Source organism: Lycium ferocissimum, chromosome 5, assembly GCF_029784015.1.
Source record: "Lycium ferocissimum isolate CSIRO_LF1 chromosome 5, AGI_CSIRO_Lferr_CH_V1, whole genome shotgun sequence".
Taxonomy (NCBI): domain Eukaryota; kingdom Viridiplantae; phylum Streptophyta; class Magnoliopsida; order Solanales; family Solanaceae; genus Lycium; species Lycium ferocissimum.
Window position 1 is genome coordinate 74685400 of NC_081346.1, and position 22187 is coordinate 74707586.

General features: G+C 36.2%; 1 pseudogene; it reads right to left on the bottom strand.

Moving 5' to 3' along the window:
- Positions 1-286: 286 nt before the first annotated feature.
- LOC132057456 (uncharacterized) lies at positions 287-17526 on the bottom strand (annotated as a pseudogene).
- Between the last annotated feature and the right edge of the window lie 4661 nt (positions 17527-22187).

The following is a 22187-nucleotide window of genomic DNA, read 5'->3' on the forward strand; positions in this document are numbered from 1 at the left end:
ATATAATTAAATAATTAAAAGTGTACTCTATTTAACGGTTTAAGTTTTTAGATAAGATGATCACACAACTTCAATATAGTATAATCAGATCTCGCACGTGAGGCGGCGTGCTCAGATATAATATAATTAAATAATTAAAAGTGTACTCTCTATAACCGCTTAAGCTTTTAGATGAAATAGTTACACAATTTCAATAGCAGGACAATAGCAACATATATATTGAACAACCAGAGACATATAATAATAGTCATAAACTCAACTAAAGCAGAAAGTAAAGGAGGAATGGTGAAAAGGAATTAGTTCCTTAAAAATCAAGGCCAAGATAATTGTCTAACATCACTATCACTCATTACAAAAGGAGCAAAAGACATCTGTAATACAAAATATTTCTCTTAAGTCACAACTTTGACGTCGATAATATGAAACTGAAGGAACAACACGAGCTATATAGGCAAATAAGACACATCACGACGTGCATCTATAAGAATGATAAGTTTACGCGGTTAAAAGCACCTTGATGATTTTGCCTCCGATTCCATCGATCATTGGAACCAAGTGACCGGCGCTTGGAATTTCATGATATTGGATCCAAGGCAACTGCTAGGCAATATATCTTTGTAGTGTGACGGGTGAGAGCTTGTCCTCATCCCCTTGCCATAAGTGAACAGAGCCTTCATTTTTAGGGAACGGGTTCTCGAGGTCCACCGGATCGAATTCCCATGTTCCGAAGCCGATCATCAAGTCTCGGTGGAGGGACTCGTATTCTCCTTGTTGTCTTACCTGTGCCTGAAGCGTCATTGCAGAATGAGTACCAGAAACAGTGCAATTAAAGAAAATAAAAAGCTCTACAAAACTAAAAAGAGAGAACACTAAGGCAGTGCCAAGCCAATATTTACAGATAGATCAAAAACCTATTGTGCAGAAAAGATTACAGAGAGCCTATCAAATCTATGTAAAAAGATTATAGAGAGCCCATCAAGACAACTATTACTATGACCCTATTAGTGTAAAGCATGTGCATTTTGTAAGGCTCACTGAATTTTTCTTTGCTAATTCTTAGTGTTCTTTGAAAAATCTGCACAAAGTTACTCACGCCCACGTTGCCCCTTTGACATGTGTATGCCAAAACAAACAAAATATCCACCCAAAGTAGCTTCTCGATGACTATCAGTTGCAAGAAACATCTCGAGAAAAGAAACTAGAAATGATTAAGATGCATTATAATGTCGCTCTATCCCATCAGACCAGTCCTTTAAAATAGTGAAACCCTTTCATATTTACACTTCTAGCAGGTCATGCACTGGATCTCACACTGAAAGCATGCCAGGAACTTCATCCAACAAGACCCAAGACCTAGCTAACACGAATTTTCTGGACTGCCACTAAGGCACAAAAAATGGCACAAACATAGAGACCTGTTTTTAGTGTAAGTTCTTTTATTAAGATACAGTGGGACTTGGAGGTTTCAGCAAATGTGGGTCCTCTCCAGAACCTACCTAGACATCTTTGGCCAGAAAAGTATTATTTCCTGATTCAACTAATGAATCATTACAACTGACTATATTATTCATTATGCCATACAACGTCTCCTTATTGAACACCAGTACCCTCTCTCCCCCTTTCTGTTTATTCTAGTTATGGAAGGATTAAGCAAAATGATGGAGAAAGCCAGTCAGATGCAATGGATCCGGGGGTTCAGTGTTGGTGGCACAAACAATGGAAGCACTGTTACAGTCTCTCACCTTTTGTATGCTGATGACACATTGGTCTTCTGTGAAGCTGAAAAGTCTCAAATGCAATACTTAAACCTTACCCTCCTCCTTTTTGAAGCCTTATCAGGGTTACATATCAACAAGTTGAAGAGCATTATATACCCAGTCAAAAGTGTTCTAAACATTGATGAACTGGCCGGAACTATGGGGTGCAACATTGGGACTCTCCCTAGCACTTACCTGGGTCTTCCATTGGGGGCAAAATTCAAAAGTTGTGAAATTTGGAATGGGGTGGTGGAAAAATTTGAAAAGAGATTGACTTCATGGCAGCTTCAGTACCTATCTCTAGGGGGCAGAGTCACCCTTATCAGTAGTGTACTTGATAGCATACCCACTTATTTCATGTCTCTATTTCCTATCCCTAGTAAGGTGCTAGAAAAATTGGATAAGACCAGGAGAGACTTCTTATGGGAAGGCAATAGCAACTCAAAAAAGTACCACCTAATAGCATGGGACAAAGTCTTGAAACCAAAGTATGAGGGAGGGCTGGGAGTAAGAGATCTGCCAGCTCACAACAAAAGTCTATTAATGAAGTGGCTTTGGAGGTATGGCACAGAAGAACCAAGCTTATGGAAAGAGGTGATCAATTCTATACATGGGGCAAAGGATAACTGGAGCACCCGGATATCTAATGCTCCCTATGGAGTTGGGCTTTGGAAATATATTAGCAAGCTGGGTGATGAATTTTTCCAGAAGGTCCACTTCAAGCCAGGCAATGGAGAACATATAAAGTTTTGGGAAGACAAATGGCTAGGCAACAACACTTTAAAGGAAGAGTATCCTGGTTTATTCAACATGGCACTGGACAAGGTCTCCTCAATTGCCCAAAACAGGAGCAACAACAGTTGGGATGTACATTTCAGAAGATACCCACAAGATTGGGAGATACAGGACTTACTGGAATTGCTAGCAAAGGTGGAAGCTTCTAGCATTGATGCAAGTACTTCAGACAGAATGAGATGGGGCAGCAAAGGCAATTTCTCAGTTAAAGATTGCTATAGTCAGCTTGGCAACCAAGATCAGGTCATTGACTCATGGTCAGGACTTACTGGAATTGCTAGCCATGGTCAAATGATACCTTTGGCCGATGTTGCTCGGACTTGTGAAAAACAAAATGCGACCGGGCGCATGTCAAATCCTCCAAAAGTAGTGCATTTTTGGAGGATGGCAACATTTTTGGCGAGCAACTAAGTTTTGTCCAAAATTTAGGCCACCTATACTTGCATTGTCATAACAAATGGTTACTAAAAGGAAAGAGCTCTTACACGATAGTCACGGCTCGAACTTTGCTTGGAAATTATCTCTAGGTCCTTTGAAGAGAAAACCGCAGGGTTGCGACTTGAAGCACTACATGCAGGAAAGAACTTTTGACTGTTCCACCAATAGGTAAGCCACGGAAAGTAATGAGCAACTCGAAGTGTCCATTGATCTTGAGGAAGCCGAAGGTTGAATGCTTCTTGGGACATATTCGCAGGTAAACTAGGCCACCAATAGTTGACAACTGGTGCAATAAGAGCAGCACCTGCCAATCTATTACAAGTAACGAATGTGATTCTTGAATCTTGATATTCATTTCAAATTATTTAATATAAGAAAACAACCGAGAAAATGCCAAAAATGGACCCTAATGTTTGAGGGTAGGTTCAAAATAGTCACTTAAGTATGCACTTATCAGTTTTGGTCCTTTTAAGTTTGCCAAAAGTTAAACACCTTTCCGTAAGATATTTACCGAACTGTCAGTTAGATTTAACGGAAACAGAGAAAAAAAAAAAGATTTGACTATAAACATCAATAAAGTCCCAGCAAATCCTAAAATATGCAACACAAAAAAGCTACACTAGACAGTAGACACTAAAAAGATATTAAAAATAGCAGAAATTACACTTCAAAACGGCTGCACCAGACTAGAAATAAATTTAAAATAGCAGAAACTACAAAAAAAGTAACTCTAAATGTGAGTTTGCGTTAATTTCCTTTCTTCCATAGGTCCCGTCAAATCTAATAGATAGAGTTCGGTAAATATTTGGCGGAGACTGTGTTAACCAAAACTGTCAAGTGCATACTTAAGTTACTATTTTGAATTCTCCTCCTGACAGAAGGAGTTGATATTCCTATATAGTCTGTTTTTTCCAGAAAAAGATTCAAGCTTCTCTTGTACAAACTACTTAATCTAAAAATTCCATATGAGGTCTAACGCTCTCCTAATGTACACGGAATGTAAATGAGATTTACCTGTGAGGAATGTATCTGAGACACGTCCAAACAGCCTGTCCGCCCATTGAAAATCCCATAACATAGAATTTGGATCCAAGCCTTAATTGATCGGCAAGCTCCTGTACATCGAAAGCTAAGCTCTTGACTGTTCGTTTCGGATTAGGATCACTTTCTCCATAACCAGGTCTGTCAAAGGAAACAATGTACACTCCTAAACTTTCAATAACATCCTGCAAAAGAACAAAAAATTATGATCAAAATACAAAGTTGGTCCGTAAAAAAGTAGAGTTTTTAGCCAAAATCGTCCCTTATCTATGGAGTAGGTCCATTTTGGTCCTTCAAATATAACCTTGAACATCTTTATGTTTGCTAAACTGGAGCACCTTTGGTCCAACTAACAGAATGGACATAAAAACTAACGATGACTACCAAGAAACACTACTAAAAACATGGCCATAGCTCTCGGTGCATGTTCTGCTAACGTACACCGCCAGTGGTTCTGCCATGGCAAAGAAGCGAGGACGACCCAGAAAGGATCAGCAACAAATTGTTACGGTGGGAAGCTCGGTCAGTGCTCGAATTCTTGCCGAAACGCTCGACCAAGGTAATACGCAGCAAGTGGTAACGCCAGTTGGGAATCAATTTCAAGCAAGCTCACTGAGGGTCGGCTCGCACAATCCGACATCTGGAACAATGAAGAAGCTGAAAGTAAGTGGTGTGCAATCTGAGCTGGGGGGTAGCTCACAGAAATCTCATCAGCTCAGCCAAAGTCCGATTCAAATTCTTTAGAGGAGCGGTGGTGTGAATCAAAGTGCTCAGCAACTGGGAGCTAATGATATCCCTAAGGTGCAAACTCCGTCGGTGACTCAAGAGAACACAACGAACGTCCCCTGGACAAATCTGTTTTGTGGCAACAGATCGGCGGAAAATGGTATGTCTCTATCCTATCTCACCCCGGAAATGGTGAATGGCAAATATGTAGTCAAATTGGACAAGTCAGAGGTTGAAAATGAAACAGAAAAATGGAGACGAGCCCTAATTGTGTATGTAATTGGGGATCTACCTGGCTATAATTATATGAGTAGGTATGTGGCACAAAATTGGGGGAATGTGGCTGAGCCTGATTTGTACTTACATGAAGAAGGATATTACATTGTTCGATTTCAAACTATTGATGACTTACAAGAAATACTTTATGGAGGACCTTATTGCATTAATAGCAGACCAATTATTCTGAAACAGTGGACACCTAATATGGATTTCAACGTTGAGTTCCTTAGAGAAATTCCATTGTGGGTCAAATTTCCTAAGCTCCCCATAAATTGTTGGGGACGTGACTCTTTAAGCAGAATCGCAAGCACTGTTGGTACTCCTTTGTTTGCGGATAGCTGCACTGCACAACAAACCAGGATATCCTATGCAAGAGTCCTAATTGAAGTGAATGTGACAAAGGCATTACCGGAGGAGGTATATGTGACTGACTCTTCTGGTAGAACTTTTCTGCAAAGTGTGGTGTTTGAAAGGAGGCATGCGTTCTGTCAAAAATGTTTGAAGATGGGACATGACTGTTCAAAGATAAGAAATAATGAAAAACATGAGGAACAACGGAGGAAACCAAAAGAAGATGCTGCCTAAATGGTTTACAAAAGAACATAACCAGCCACAACATACACAAAAACCAACAGAAGACAAGATCACAAAGGCATCACAAGGGAGCAAGATAACTGAGGTACAACAAGGGGTGACACAAAGCACTCAGGCTACACATACAGAGACGGTGAAACTACCAGTGAAGACTAGTGATAACATGAAAGCTAAACAGGTTGAAGAAATTACTCAGACTGCTGTGATTACTACGATTAGTAACAAGGAGAATCCAAGTAGGTCTTATGATATATCAACTACAAATGGATTCCAACCTTTACAAAGTGGTGACAATGAGGATGTAGTGACTAACATGGAAAAACCTCCTGACACAGGGGGTGGTTTAATAAAACAATAACGACTTGGTTGGTGTGGAATGTGAGGGGAATAATTAAGAGATATAAGCAGAAAGAGTTGAAGTTGTACTTATCAGAGAATCATATAAAAATAGCAGGTTTGGTGGAAACTAAAGTTAAAGTGTACAATGCAAAGAAAGTATGCAATAACATAGCTCCAGGTTGGGAAATGATATGCAACTATGCTGATGCTTCTAATGGAAGAGTGTGTGGGTCATTTGGGATGCTAAATCATATGATATTCAACTCCTTACTAGTCAAGCTCAACTAATTCATTGTCATGTGAAAGGGAAATTGAGTGGCCTGGACTGTGTTGTGACTATTGTCTATGGTTATAACACAATTGAACAAAGGAAATCCCTGTGGAATCAGCCGTTGAGCCTTGCTCCTTTGGTCACACAATCTTGGCTCATAGGAGGGGGGGACGGACTTTAATGCAATTATGTCTCCTCAAGACAGGTTACAAGGTGCCCAAGTGACACTTGCAGAAACCAAGGACTTCAGTGAATGCTGTCAAACTCTTGGGTTGAATGAAGTGCCTTGGAGGGGAGAATATTATTCATGGACTAACAAGCAGATGGGAAGTGACAGAGTATGGAGCAAACTCGACAGAATGCTAGCAAATGATGACTGGATGACTCAATTTGGACATTTAACTACACATTATGGGGAGCCTTTTATTTCTGATCATACTCCCATGACTATCCAAATCAGAGAACCTGTGAACAATGTTAGATCTCCATTCAGATTCTTCAATATTTGGGCTCAACACTCTAAATTTAAAGATATTGTAACTGATGGATGGGCACAGAATTGGACAACGGCAAAGATGAGAAATATATGGCTTAAACTCAAAGTCATGAAAACAAAATTCAGACAGTTAAATGCTGAAGATTTCAGGGGTATAGCTGGGAAAATAGAGGAAGCAAGAGCAGCCCTGAAGACCATACAGACTGAGATGCAGACCAACTACACTGACACCTTGGCAAATTCAGAAACATTTTACATACAACAGCTTGAAAGATGGTCCATGATTGAAGAGAGTGCCCTACAACAAAAGGCTAGGGTCAACTGGATAAAGCTAGGAGATTCAAACTCTAAATATTTCTCAGCTGTGATGACCGAGAAGAAACAAAGGAAGCAAATATTAGAGCTTAATTCATTGGATGGGCACAACCTGACTGATCCTAGACAGATTAAAGAGGAAATTATCAAATTCTACAAGTCTCTGATGGGTTCAGCAGCCACTAGTATACCAGCAAGGATTATGAAGAATGGACCAACACTTACGCACTCCCAACAGGTTGAGTTGTGTACAGAGGTCACAGAAGAGGAGATATATGCAGGATTATGTGCCATAGGCGATGATAAAGCCCCAGGTATTGATGGGTACAATGCAGTATTTTTCAAAAAATCATGGTCTATTATTAAACATGAGGTTTGTGGAGCAGTTATTGATTTCTTTGCTTCTGGGCTATTGTACTTGGATATTAATTGTACTACTATAACTCTACTGCCCAAGAAAGCTAATCCAGAGACTATAAAGGACTACAGGCCAATTGCTTGTTGTACAATGTTGTATAAACTAATTGCTAAGGTCTTGGCATTCAGAATGCAAAAGGTGATGAGTAGTGTGATATCAGAGGCTCAAGCAGGGTTTATCCCGAGGAGAAAAATTGTTGATAATATCATTTTAGCCCATGAATTAGTTAAAGCATACAACAGAAAACATATCTCCCCAAGGTGCATGATCAAGGTGGATATGTAAAAAGCATATGATTCGGTGGAATGGCCCTATCTAGAACAAGTGCTGGAAGGATTGGGATTTCCCACTCAGTTTATTGGTTGGTTGATGGCTTGTGTTACAACAGTGTCCTATACTACCTTAGTCAATGGTGAACCGCAGAAGCCTTTTGTAGCTGCTAAAGGCTTGAGGCAAGGGGACCCTATCTCCCCTTACCTGTTTGCCATAGCTATGGAGTATCTCAGTAGGAATTTGCAAGGTTTGAAACAGGAAAGGGCATATAAGTTTCATCCAAAATGTGGCAGACTCAACATAACTCATATGAGCTTTGCAGATGATTTATTGTTGTTTGCCAGAGGAGATCAAGAATCTGTCCAGAAACTTCATGAATTTTTTCTTGTATTTTCAGCTGCATCAGGATTACAAGCTAACCTCTCTAAGAGTGCTATCTATTTTGGAGGAGTGGACAATTATACAAAAACTGAAATTCTGCATACGTTAGGCTATGTCCAAGGCCAACTGCCATTCAAGTACTTGGGGATCCCGTTGGATACAAAGAAACTTACAATGATACAGTGGCAGCCTATCATTGACAAAATTGTGGCAAAAATATCCTCATGGACATCAAAAAAACTCTCATACGCTGGGAGGAGTCAGCTTGTTCAAACGGTGTTATTTGGTATTCAATCTTACTGGGCCCAAATTTTTATACTGCCAGCTAAGGTAACGAAGATGATTGAAGCCTACTGCAGAAGCTATGTGTGGTCAGGGACGAATGAAATATCAAAGCGAGCTCGTCTCTTGGGAAAAAGTTTGTTCTCCAAAAATAGTAGGAGGCCTGAATTTGTGTAACTTGGCTATTTGGAACAAGGCTGCTATTGCAAAGACTCACTGGGATTTGACTCATAAGGAAGACAAGCTTTGGATAAGTGGATTCATGAGTATTATATCAAAGGGCAGCAAATGATTAATATGACAATCCCACAAGGTGCTAGTTGGATGGTAAGGAAAATTATATGTGCTAGAGATACCTTGGGACAAATTCAACATTTATTGCAGGGACAGAGGAGCTTAATCAAGCAAATATACCTAAAACTGTTGCCAGACTGTCCGAAGGTGGAATGGAGGCATTTGATATGTAGAAACAGTGCTAGACCTAAAGCTGTCTTCACTATGTGGCTTCATTGTCATGCAAGACTTATGACTGTTGACAGGCTACACAAATGGGGAATTCAAGTTCGCACTACTTGTGTTATGTGTCCACAAGGATTAGAGTCCAGGGATCATCTATTTGGAGAATGCAAATTTGCTCAAGACCTATGGAATAGATTGCTAATGTGGCTGCAACTGGCACCTTTGACTGCTACAACATGGAGTCAGTTTTTTCACATGATTCTCCTTCAAACCAAGGGCAGATCCATAAGAGCAAGGCTGGTGAAAATGGTGTATGCAGAATTCATTCATGCAACCTGAAGGGAGAGAAATTGCAGGATATTTGAAGGCAAGGCAAGAGACTTGAATAGCATTGCAAGAGAAGTAGCTTGTGTTTGCAACACAAGAGTGGAGGGTGATTTGAAAGGGCTGCTGCAAAGGCTAATTTTCTGATGTACACTTTAACATTTCTGCTTATAGCTCATTTAGGATAGCTAGGCTACTGGAGTTTTTCTGTTTGAGAGTAGCGAAGCTGAGATTAGCTAAGCTATTGTTTTGTAAATATTACACTTTCGGTGATTAATGGAAAGTTCAATTACCAAAAAAAAAAAAAAACCGAATGAGCTCAATCGGTTTTATTTGAACAAAAAAATTAAAAAATTGGGATCAAACCAACCGAGTTAGTCAGTTTTTCGGTCATGTTTTTTGGTAGTCACCGTTAGTTTTTAAGTCCATTCTGTTAGTTGCACCAAAAGTGCTCCACTTTAGCAAACTTAAGGGAATAAAGATGCTCAAGATTATAGTTGAAGGACTAAAATAGACCTACTCCCATTGATAAGGACAATTTTGGCTAAAAACATTAAAAAAAAAAATACAAGCCAAAGAATCAAGTGACGTTACTTGAGAGAGGATGCTAATTGGAACATCATGCCGGCAACCATCGTACCCATGGATATACACAATCTTATACTTTGCATTCTCTTTAGGTACACCACTCTCCTTGTAAGCCAAGTGTCTTCCGTCACTAAGTTTGATTCTTGGTGCAGTGACGGGAGGACCATCTGGGGACCCACAGGTCTTCGGGGGAGGTGGCCGTGTTGCCTGATAACCCCACGCCAAGAACCCCGCCAAAACAACCAGCGCAAATATACCTGAAATGTTCTCGTTTGAGTTGCAAGATAATCGTGAACTCGGATAATTTAGAAGGATAAAAAGACAAGAACGATTTCATTTAAGCATCTAATAAAGCTTTTGAGAAAAAGGAGATTGTGTATAGAGACATTTGCACACTCAAGCAACTTAAAGCAAGTTAAACTAAAATTTTCGCTTTTGAGAAAATACAGATTTTCCTATTTACCCATTGATATCTCCAATTCAAAGATTGATGAAGAGCATCTAATACAACTCTAAGACTAATGAAATTTTGTATAGAAGCATTTGCAAACTCAAGCAAGTTAAAGCGGAATTTTCAATTCTATTTGCAGTTTCTAACCAAACCTACATAACTAAAATGATACTAATATCATATGCGTGCGTTCTTCAACAAACTCATTTAGATGTGTGAAAAAATCAAAACCCAGTGTAATCCTACAATGTAACAAAAGTTATCAACTTTACATAATAAAGATTCGATTCCAGGGCGGAGCTAGAGTGTCAGCGCCGAGTTCGGTCCTAGTAGCTTTAGTTCAAACTATGTATTTGTCTTAACAAATATTGAATATATACAAATTAATTATTTTTTTTTAACTCAGTTACTTAAAAAGATCAGAATCAAGAATGCATAAGTTCAAATCCTGACTCCGCCTCTGATTCAGTTCATCAAAATATTTTCTACATGCTCCAACAAACACATTCAGATTTGAGGGGCAAATTCAAATTTGGGTTTCACACTCAGTGGAACATTCATTGGGGCCCACTAAATCAAAATTCGCGCCGAAAAGTCACACATTGGGGATAAAGTGCTCCCTGAAGGGAACTACAGACTCGAACCCGAGAACTTTGATTAAGAAAGTTATCAACTTTACATTATAAAGATTCAATTTTTCACTATAGTTTCTACATATGATAAAATAAAATTGGAAAGTTACTCCAAGATTCACTAAAAAGACCCATGCTCTCTATAATCAAAATCAGAACTTTCTACCAAATGTAACAAAGTTATCAACTTTACATACATAAAAGATTCAGTTCATCACTATTTTCTGATAAAATTGAAAAATTCATACAAAAAAAAAAAGGAGAAAAACCCACCAGAAGGAAGGGGAATTGAACTCTTTTGCTTTGCTTTACGAGTGTGAGCTCTTGCTGAAGCTGCTGAAATTTTCCTTGTTGGCCCACCTGCCATTTTTTGTAAATTCTTGATTTGTCAAATTACTGTTTATGTATTGTATAGTATAGATTTACAGAATTTGCACTCATTCAGATACAAATGGAAATTAGAGAGATCTGAGTTTAGCTCTCTGATCCAATAGTAATTGGCATTATTTTATAATATAAGATATAAGATGTATCCACAACTTAAGCTTTTTTTTTTTTTTTTTTCTTCTATATTTTTCTATTTATTCCCTTTTTAACTTTTGGTTGGGCCATGAAATTTTTTCACTTTTTTCCTGAAAATTATTTTACTTTAGTTGGAAATCAGATTTAGCCATAAAAAATCCAAATACAATTTGAAATTGTATTTGAAATTTAAAAAACAACTAAAACCTTATTTTTACTTTTTTCACTTTCGTACATTCAACCAACCAAATACTCCTTGCAAAAACTATAACCAAACACAATTTCATCTTCAGCTCCAACTCCAAGATTCCAAATAAAGTTAAAAATATTTGGTTTTCATGGCCAAACGCCTACTAAGTAGGATTACATTTTTTTTTTTTAATACTATTGTTTCTTATACTTCAATTATCTTATTTATTTGTGGTAACTACTACTCTTTTCTTTCAGACTGATTTATCATGGATTTTCTTTTTTGCTTTCATTAGTTTCATTTTCATACTATTTTTAAAAAGTGTGTCCTTATCTAACCTTTTTTCATCTTGTTTTCTCTTGGCATATGTCTTTCTAAAGCAAATTTCTCCTACCTTTCGCTTTCGAAGCAGGAGTAAAGTTTGAGTACACTTTACCCTCTCTAGACCCCATATTATGAATTTAACTTAGTATGTTGTTGTTGTAATTTTTTTAATATAAATAAAATTAATAGTACCTTTCTCATATTTGGTTGTAATACTAACCACTCGTGTGGTTTATGATTACTTGTTTCGATTTCTTTATAATATTTTTATAAGGTAAAATTTTATTCGCATTCGATACTTACAGTTAATCAATAAGTATAAAGTTCTCTTTTATCCATATTTTTACCACTTAACCGGAGCTAAATGACGTGTATTTTCACTTTAATTTTTAATTACTAAAGTTTAATGGATTAATTTGATGTAAACACCGTGATAAAATTTAAGAGCCATTTTTTTTCTTTTTTCAGTTGCAAATTCTTGATTTTGAAAAAAGTCTAGATTTACAGAATTTGAACTCATTCAGATACTGATAAGGAAGATTTAAGAGACCTGAGTATGAGCTGATCTAAAAGTAATTGTATTTTGATTTTTTAGCATATGATGTATCGACAGCTTTTGATTGAAGCATTTATATTTTATTTTTCTTTCTATTTCTTCCCCTTTTTTTCATTCTGATTGCTAATACAGTATTTCTTTTTTTTTAATATTAAAAATTAACCTTTCCCAAAATACTTGTCGAGCTTTTCGGGAGTCCAACTACGTGAACTAAAACATATCATATCCATATGAGAATACTGTAATTTATGGAGTAATACTTTTTGAATAGTTTTTGCTAAAATTTAATGTTAAAATATTAAATTAATCTAACCAAATTTAGATTCAAAGATGAGTCAAATTAACTCTTGAAGGGGTGGAGGGAATACGTTTAACTCTCTAGTTTCAATTTCCTTGTAATACCTCCTATTATTTGTACCCGGTATTTATATCAAACCAATAAATGTAAGATAATTATCTTTCATACACTTATTTATCACTTAATTATGGTTTAATCATATGTATTCTCACATTAATTTCTTAATTCTTATATAAAGATAAATTTGTTAATTTGGTGTAAACACCTAATGCTGGTAATTTTTTATCTTCTTTGATATTTAACCTATTTATTATTAATTTTAAAATGTTGAATATGACCAAGTTATGCTTTCTATTTGCTTAAACTAAAATTTACATACTTAAAAAAAAATTACTCATTTTGCTCCATTTTATTCGAAGTTATTAATATTTATAGTTAAACAGTTTTTTCTTTGATATCGAGGATTATATAGAAGTCACCAAGACCAAAAAATGGACATGGACACCAAGGGATATCATGCATGAACATGGATATTAATAATTAGGGGTTATAGAAATAAAGTATTTTAAGATTATGGATATGAAAAGACGTGAATTATGAACATCTACAAAATCATAATTTTCATAATAATCTTACTGATTTTTTCTTACACAGCTTTTCTTTATTTTATTCTTTTTGGTTAGTGGAGGGGTTGAGGAACAGCTACTTAAACAGATGAATTTTGTGAGAATCTAATTTAACACTTCTAGGATGCAAGACATGAGGTCTATCACTAAGTTATATCAGGTACTTTTACTTGGTTTGTGAACTTGTAGAGGCAAATCCAGAATTTAAAGTTCATGGGTTCTTTGCGATCGCAAGTTAATATACAATAATAATTGTTATGTCTTCCACACAAGTCTTGAATTCTTCCGCTCTTAAATGCCCACTACAATCTTTAATGAAACCGAAATAGTTCTACAAATGCTTTGAAAACAATTGGACAACAAAAAGTTCTAAATTATACCATATGAATTTGGCTATAAAGGTGCAAAAATACCGATTCTCACACAATATACCATTGTAAATAGTCTCTAAAAATGATATTCTCTAATTAAAATTATGACTAGGCGTATGGAAGCGATACTCAAATCACAACCTACGTAGTCATGTTTGCAGCTCTTACGAAACATTTTTCTCTCCGATTAAAAGAGCTTTCACAATTTTGTCCGCCATTCCATCAATCACCGGAAACATATGACCAGCACCCGGAATTTCATAATATTTGATCCATGGTTGTCGTTGTGCAATATATCGTTGTAGAGTTACAGGCACGAGCTTATCCTCGTCCCCATGCCACAAGTGAACTGAACCTTCGTTGTTAGGAAATGGATTTTCCAAATCCATAGGGTCGAATTCCCATGTCCCGAAACCAATTAGCAAGTCACGGTGGAGTGACTCGTGTTGTCCTTGTTGTCTCACCTGAGCCTGAGGAGCCACAAGATCAAAATAATAGTCAGGTACTAATAAGATAAGAATATCAAAGCTATAAGATACACAAACATGCACTAACAAGCTATGTTGCTCGAATTCTCCAAAAATGTTATCGCACCTGTGTCGGATTCTCCAAAACTGAAGAAGCAATCTTTGTTCCATCAAGCAAATATCTTCATGTGCTAGTAAATTTTTCAAGTAAACATGCCTAATCCTTATATTTGGAAGTTTACCATGGAGTTTGTTTAAATTAGATGATATGTAGGGGAAAGATTTCGAAACAGAAATAATCTATCAGATATTCAAAGGTACAACTAAAAAAACAAGGGCAATCTGGTGCACGAAGGAGCCCGTATTCACAAAGGGTGTGGGCCTCTGCGAAAGGGCCGCACCCTAAGAGGGTGTGATGTAAGCAGCCTATCCTGACGCAGGCATCAGTTGCTGATTACACAGCTCGAACTGGTGACCTATAAGTCACACAAAGACAACTTTACCGTTGCTCCAAGGCTCCCTTTCCAAACAGGTATAGCTAATGACATTAATATCTTACAACCAGTATTTCATAAGATCACAAGATGATCAAGCCACAATAATTGTTAATTACTCAAGAAATAGATTATCCTTTCATGCAGCGCGACGAGAGGTATGATCTCAAGAGAAGATTACTTACATAAAGGTCTCTTCTGGCACGAAACTTGGGCATTAGTTCTAAGTCCTGAGAAGAAAGAGCACCGGGATTGTAAGAAGCAGCACTACAAGCAGGGAAAAATTTCTGAGTGTTCCACCAGTTTATAAGCCAGGGAAGGTAGTGAGCAACGCGAATATTCCATATATCCTGAGGAAGCTGATGGCTCAACGCTTCGTTGGACAAATTAGCGGGAAAGTTAGGCCACCAGTAGTTGGTAACCGGTGCTAGAAGAGCCGCACCAGCCAATCTGTCACATATCACACAAGTGAGCTTATACAGAGCGGATACAACATTATAGCACCGAGTTCATCTGAACCCAGTACTTTCCACGTGGAGCATAAGTTTGTGTAAGAGTTCACTAAAAATTGCAACAAATAATGTATCTGAACCCAGTACTTCCAATGTAGAGCATAAATTTGTGTAAAAATTCACTAAAATTCCAACAAATGGTATATCTGAACTCATACTCTGAAAAATACAATGGATACGATGCTAAGAATCTTAAAAATGAATCCATATAGTCTAAATTCTGGATCTGCCTATGAGCTTATAAGATGGATGAAACTAATAACTACTGGAGAAAGAACAAGAAACAGTTCCAACAGCTACTATTAATAAAATCTATTAAGATCATCTCTTTTGTGTCATTTTTCCTAAAATATCAACAACCATTCCCCCTAAAATATAAATGTGTAGTAGGTATATGGGCTAATTCTCTGTACAAAAAATAATATAAATACCTGTGAGGAATATATTTGAGCAAGGTCCAAACAGCTTGTCCGCCCATCGAAAAGCCAATAACATAGAATTTGGACCCGAGTCCTAATTGATCAGCAAGTTCCTGTACGTCAAATGCCAAGCTCTTTACTGTTCGTTTCGGATTAGGATCACTTTCTCCATAACCAGGTCTATCAATTGAAACAATGTATACTCTCAAGCTTTCAGTAACCTCCTGTCAAAATATCAATTTTATTACCACAAAAAGTTATAAGTCCTTAAAAGAGTGTATAAGCAAAACAAATGATACGAGAGAGTTACCGGAGAGAGGCCAGTTGCAACAACAGCGTCGTGTCTGTTAGAATCGTATCCGTGGATGAACACAATCTTATGTTTTGCTTGATCTCTCGGTACGCCATGCTCTTTGTAAGCTAAGTGTCGCCCATCACTTAGTTTGATTCGAGGTGCTGTGATAGGAGGGCCATCAGGGGTGCCACAAATTTTCGTTGGAGGAGGCTGCATTGCCCGATAAGCATACGCCAAGAACCCAACGAAGAGGACTGCGAGAATTTTCCCAAACATCCCTGAAATTTTTCTCTTTTTAAGCTTGCAATGAAATCTTAAAATTAAGAAAACATGAATAAAACAGAACACTCTTGAACAATAATATCTAATCTAACTAGCTTTGCCACAAGAACTTCTATGCTATGTTGCTCGAGCTCTACAAAAATACAGTCGGGTGTGTGTCAGTCCTCCAAAAGCTATGCATTTTTAAGGATCCAACACGGGTGCGACAACATTTAACATAGTTTTTATGATTTCAAGAAGATTGAAAGCTAGTATTAATAACAACTCAAACAATTTCAACCACGATTTTCAAGTTGAATAAAAAATTCTAGCGAACTCTAGATAACAAGATATGCTAAATTCTTCACAACAAGTTGCTGTAAAGGTGTCATTTACCTTTATTCCATCTTTTTTACCATATTATATATATAGAAGCTTCCTCAATCTTTCCAGTCTCAAGAAACTATCTATGAATAAAAGCATGAGCTCTCTAATGACTTAAGCTTTTAAACGAGACGGTCACACACTTCACATGGTATAAGAGTAGGCAGAGGTCGGGTGTCGAGTCTCACCATCACACATCATGAAAAAAGAATTTCTACGTGCTTGGTCTCAAAGGCAGAGGTAGAAGCCCCGATGTGGGTTAGGCCGAACCCAGCAACTTTTGCTTAAACAATGTACTTTTGTTGAGAAATTCACTAAATGTGTACACATTAAATTTGAAACCGAATTATAAACACTTGAAGTCGCTGTTCCAAAATCAAGAACCCATAAAGTTAGAAATACTGGCTCTGCCTCTGCTTGGCCCATGAAAAAGAATCAGGTCCATATTGAATACATAATTAAGTAAATAAAAGTACATATGTTCTATTTAACAGCTTAAACTTTTAGATAAAGCAGTCACACACTTCACACAAGCAATATCTGAACAATCATTAACCCATTTCTTCAACCAAAACAAACCCAATATCCGATTCTATCTAAAGCATTAATCACCAAACTATACATACATATCAAAGATTAATCCATCAATCCATTTCTTCAATATGTGAAGAATTTCAAATAAAAATCACAACTTTCTAACAGTTGCTGGTGAGCTTATCATTTTGTCATCATTTAAATGCTTAAGTAAATGGCACTATAATAAATAAAAGAATTGAAAGATTGAGTACCTGAAGAAAGAGGAAATGAACTCTTCTGTTTAGTGTTTCTAGTATGAGACCTGGCTGATGCTGCAGGAATCTTTTTGCTCATTTTTCCTGCCATACTTTTCTTCCCTCAAAGAATTTAAAGCACAAAAATGTGGAAACTTTCAAAGGTCTATTTGGTAAGCTTATCAACTAATCATTACTATATCAGACATTTCAATTTTTTTTTTTTGTCTACTAGCATTATTTTATTTACATTTGGTTTCAGAACATCCACATATAAATAAAGGAATTAAAGAGTTTGTCAACAAGTGTTTGTGTTTATTCCCGACATGTGTTTTCCTGTCAAAATGAATTGTCACGTCAATATAATTGATGCAGTTTAAAATGAAATGGAAATATGTAGCAATCACTTAACCATGGTTTGTTAATGATAAATATGTATGTAAAAGACACATGTACCAATAAGAATTGTGATGAAGTGGTAAGTATTCCTTCATCCTTAATCAGATGTCTTGAGTTCGAGGTTTGGACGTGAAATCACTTTACACAACACAAATTTGAATATAGTTGGGCCCCAAACACGAGGGGAAAACGAAAAGAAAGGAAAAAGACACATGTCTTGTATTTATTGGCCCAATGTGAAACTTTCCGGAGCAAATGAAAATTTAATCGGAGGGAGCGTTTTACCCCTTGATGTGGGACTCAAATCCGAATTTAGTGGATCCTCATGCGGGTACAACACACCAAATGAGAAATAAAAAAAAAAAAAAGTAAAAGGTACATGTCTTGCGTTCATTGGCCTAATATGGGATTTTTTTTAGAGCGTATTTAAATTTAATCAGGACCCACTACAAATACAAACACCAATTGGGAAGCAACAAAAGTAAAAAAGTCATGTAGAAAGGAAGTAACAACATGGAAAAATCAAAAGTTGTTCAAAAAGAAAAGAGAAAAAAGATGTAAGATTTTCTTTCTTCTTTCTCATTATGTCAATTTAACTTTCTAGAAACAAATTTTAGTCAACTTGGGGTTGTTGAACCACATTTTTCAGGATCAAATAAATACTCTACCCAACCAGCACGTCTTTGACATTTTCAATTTTTTCTACTTTTAAAATACAACTATTGAATTTCATTTTCAGCAGAAATATTTAGTCAATATATTCAGTAGTTCTCTTTCCTTGAATTTCCATTAAAAATAAATCCCACTAGCTAGTGCTTTGTCAAGTACGTTGAAGCAACTCAGTTGTATCGCATGGTATATTATTGAATTAATGGGGGAAAAAAAAAAAGCCAACAAAATGAAAAATATACATATCGTAATATACTTAGCTTCGTTCCTTAATTAACAAAAAAAACAGAAGCAGATTTCACAGAGATAATATATGTTGATGGATTAGTAGTACCAAGGTGATTTTATATAATAATTTTGGATCACCTAATACGGGATTTTATGTATATATTTTTAAAAATTGGTATAATATCAAATTTAATATACAGAGATCAATTTCCACTTAATGCATTTTGTCCTTCATTTTTTTTAGGGAAAATTACGTGGGGATCGATATTACTACTATTACCTACATTATTAAATATTGACTAATATTACCAATAATTTACCAATTGTTACTAATACTACCATCAATTTACCAATTGTTCCAAATATTGACGTTTCTCCATCTCCCCACATGTAAATATTGGGCTTTAATTAGATGTGAGAACTATTTGGACTTCGGCCTATACAATAGACGATTGGTTTAATGGGCTCACAAAACGTGTATAATTGGGCTGAACAAAATGTTATAGAACTGCTCCATGATTCAATGCCACTTTTGTAAAATTATGTCTTTCTTCTTTCTCATTTTGTCAATTTAAATTTTGCTTTCTAGAAACAAGTTTTTAAAAAATTCGTCAACTTGTGGCGAAGGTTGTTGAACCACATTTTTCAGGATCAAATAATATATAATTCCCTACCCAACCAGCACGTCTTTGACATTTTCAATTTTTTCTACTTTTAAATATATGTATTTTTTCAACTATTGAATTTCATTTTCAATACAAAGAAATATTTAGTCAATATATTCAGTAGTTCTCTTTCCTTGAATTTCCATTAAAAATAAATCCCACTAGCTAGTGCTTTGTCAAGTACGTTGAAGCAACTCAGTTGTATCGCATGGTATATTATTGAATTAATGAGGGAAAAAAAAAAGCATTTTTGGTAAAATGAAAAATATACATATCGTAAAATACTTATAGACTTCGTTCCTTAATTAACAAAAAAAAATGGCAGAGAGCTCTTGCAGATTTCACGAGATAATATATGTTGATGTTTGATTATACAAGTAGTGAGTAGGAATTTTACCATGTACAACAAGGTCGACTTTAACTTTGGGTGATTTAAAAGTTTTTTGGATGGAATAAAATAGACTTTCAACCAAAAAAAAAGTATAAGGCAATTTTGGATCACTTTAGTTATGTTTAACTAAAAGTCCGCCGAGGGGGCAGACTTTGTCTCGAGATGTGCGTACATTTAGTTATGCCGGATCCGGCATAACTTTAACTTTTTCTTAAAATAGGTATTTTATTTTTTTTTTTTATGTATATATTTTTAAAAAGGGCAAAATTTAAAGACCACAAATATAGGGCAAAATAAAGACCACAAATTAATGAGGGGCAAAATTTAAAGACCACCCCAAACGAAGGGCAATCCGTGCAAAAAAATGGTCTTTTTCCTTATGTTGGACCCCTCCAAAATAAACACAACTTTTCTCCAGATTTGGTTTCAGCCCAGAAGCCAAGGAGAACTGATTAAAGCACTCATTCAAAGCAGTAACAGACCTAAGATCTCCTCTTGCAAACATTAGTAGGAGCCCGTTTGGAGATCAATTTCCACTTAATATATTTTATCCTTCATTTTTTTTAAAATAAGCTCAAAAAAATAATTGGGCCCGGGATCGATATTACTACTATTACCTACATTATTAAATATTGATAACTTAATATTACCTCTAACTAATTTACCATTTGATTGTTTGTTTCCCTTTAACCCATTCAGACACCTACTCAAGGACTCCATTGAGATTGCAAATAGATAAAGGGACATTGGATCTCCTTGTCTAAGTGTTCCAAATATTGAATAGCTAACTGTTTGAACACATTCCATTACCCAGTCAATAAACCTTTCAGGGAATTCAAATATTCCATAACCTGTCTCAGATAAATCCACTCCACACTGTCATAAGCCTTTTGTAGGTCAACTTTTAGCATACAATTGGGAGAAATATTCTTTCTACTATAAGATTGTACCAGTTCATGGGCTAAAATAATATTATCAGAAATTTTTCTCCTTGGAATGAATCCAGATTGGGCTTCACTTATAACACAAGCAATGACTTTCTGTATACAATAAAAATCAGACGATTAGGTCTATATTCTTTCACATTTTTTGGACTAGCAGTCTTGGGAATCAAAGTGTGCAATAATTGGGCTGAAAAGAACTTTGAAAATGTTATATCACTGAACAGTTTTAAAAAAGCTTATAGCCATCTACTCTAGATTCAGATTCAATACTTTTGTAGCATCCAATTATGCTCTTTAGCAACTTTTGTTGACAGTGAGTGAGTCCAGGACCTTGCTTTATTACAACTCTATTGACTGCAAGCAATACACTAGTAGCTGAGCCCATGAGCACTTTATAAAACTGAATAATTTCCATGGATCTTGGTTTCAGCCCAGAAGTAAGTGTTAGAATTTGCTTTCTTTGTTGCTTCTTCTTCAAGGAGAAGTACTTTGATTAAATTTGATCCAATTCACTCATTCAAAGCCATTTTTCAAGCAGACCTAAGATCTGAGTGATCAGTTCTCATTTCAGTTTGGAACATTAGTAAGATGTCATTCTTATTCAATTGTTTGAAAGCAGTCTTCAAGTGCTTTAAGTTGTGCCATACATGCTTCATTTTACCCTCATGCTTCCTCTTGTTCCAACCTTGTACAACAATATCCATATAATCTTCATGCTCTGCCTAAATGTTAAAGAATTTAAAAGGTAACTTAGGAGTCCAGTGCACTTGTGATAAATGCAGTAACATAGGTGAATGATCAGAGACATTTGGCAAGTCATAATCAGTGGTGATATGTCCCTATTTCCACATCCATTCATCATTTCCAAGCAGTCTATCAATTCTACTATAGATTCTATCATTAGCAGCTTGTTTATTAGTCCAAGTGTAAGAATCTCCTCTCCATGGCAGTTCTGTGAGGGCAGCATTATTGACACATTCAACAAAGTCTTTAGTTTCTGAGGCTGTGACAGGATTGCCATAAATTCTATCTTGTTCAGAGAGGACAACATTAAAGTCACCTCCAATCAACCATGGCATTGAGGCACCCTGAGCCATGATTTGAATGTCATCCCATAAACATCTCATCTGTTCAAGGGTATTAAATCCATACACCACAATAAAAACACACTCTATTCCACCCTTTCTATCTTTGATGTGACAATGAATATATTGAGCAACAACTTTGATTAGTATAACCTCTAAGGCTCTATCATCACCTCTAAGGCTCTATCATCCCACAGTATTCATATTCTTCTATTCAAAGCAAAGGGATAATTATTGTAGCTTTGCCATCCTGGTACTATATTTTGAATAATTTTTATGGTCTTATGTTCCTTGACTCTAGTCTCTACTAAACTTGCAAGTTGATTATGCTTGGTATGCAGATATTTCTTCAATTCCTTCTGCTTGTACCACTTATTTGCTCCCCTCACATTCCAGATGACCCAATTCATAGAGAAGTTGAGGCCCCACATTTGTCAGTGGGAGTAGTTTTATCTATC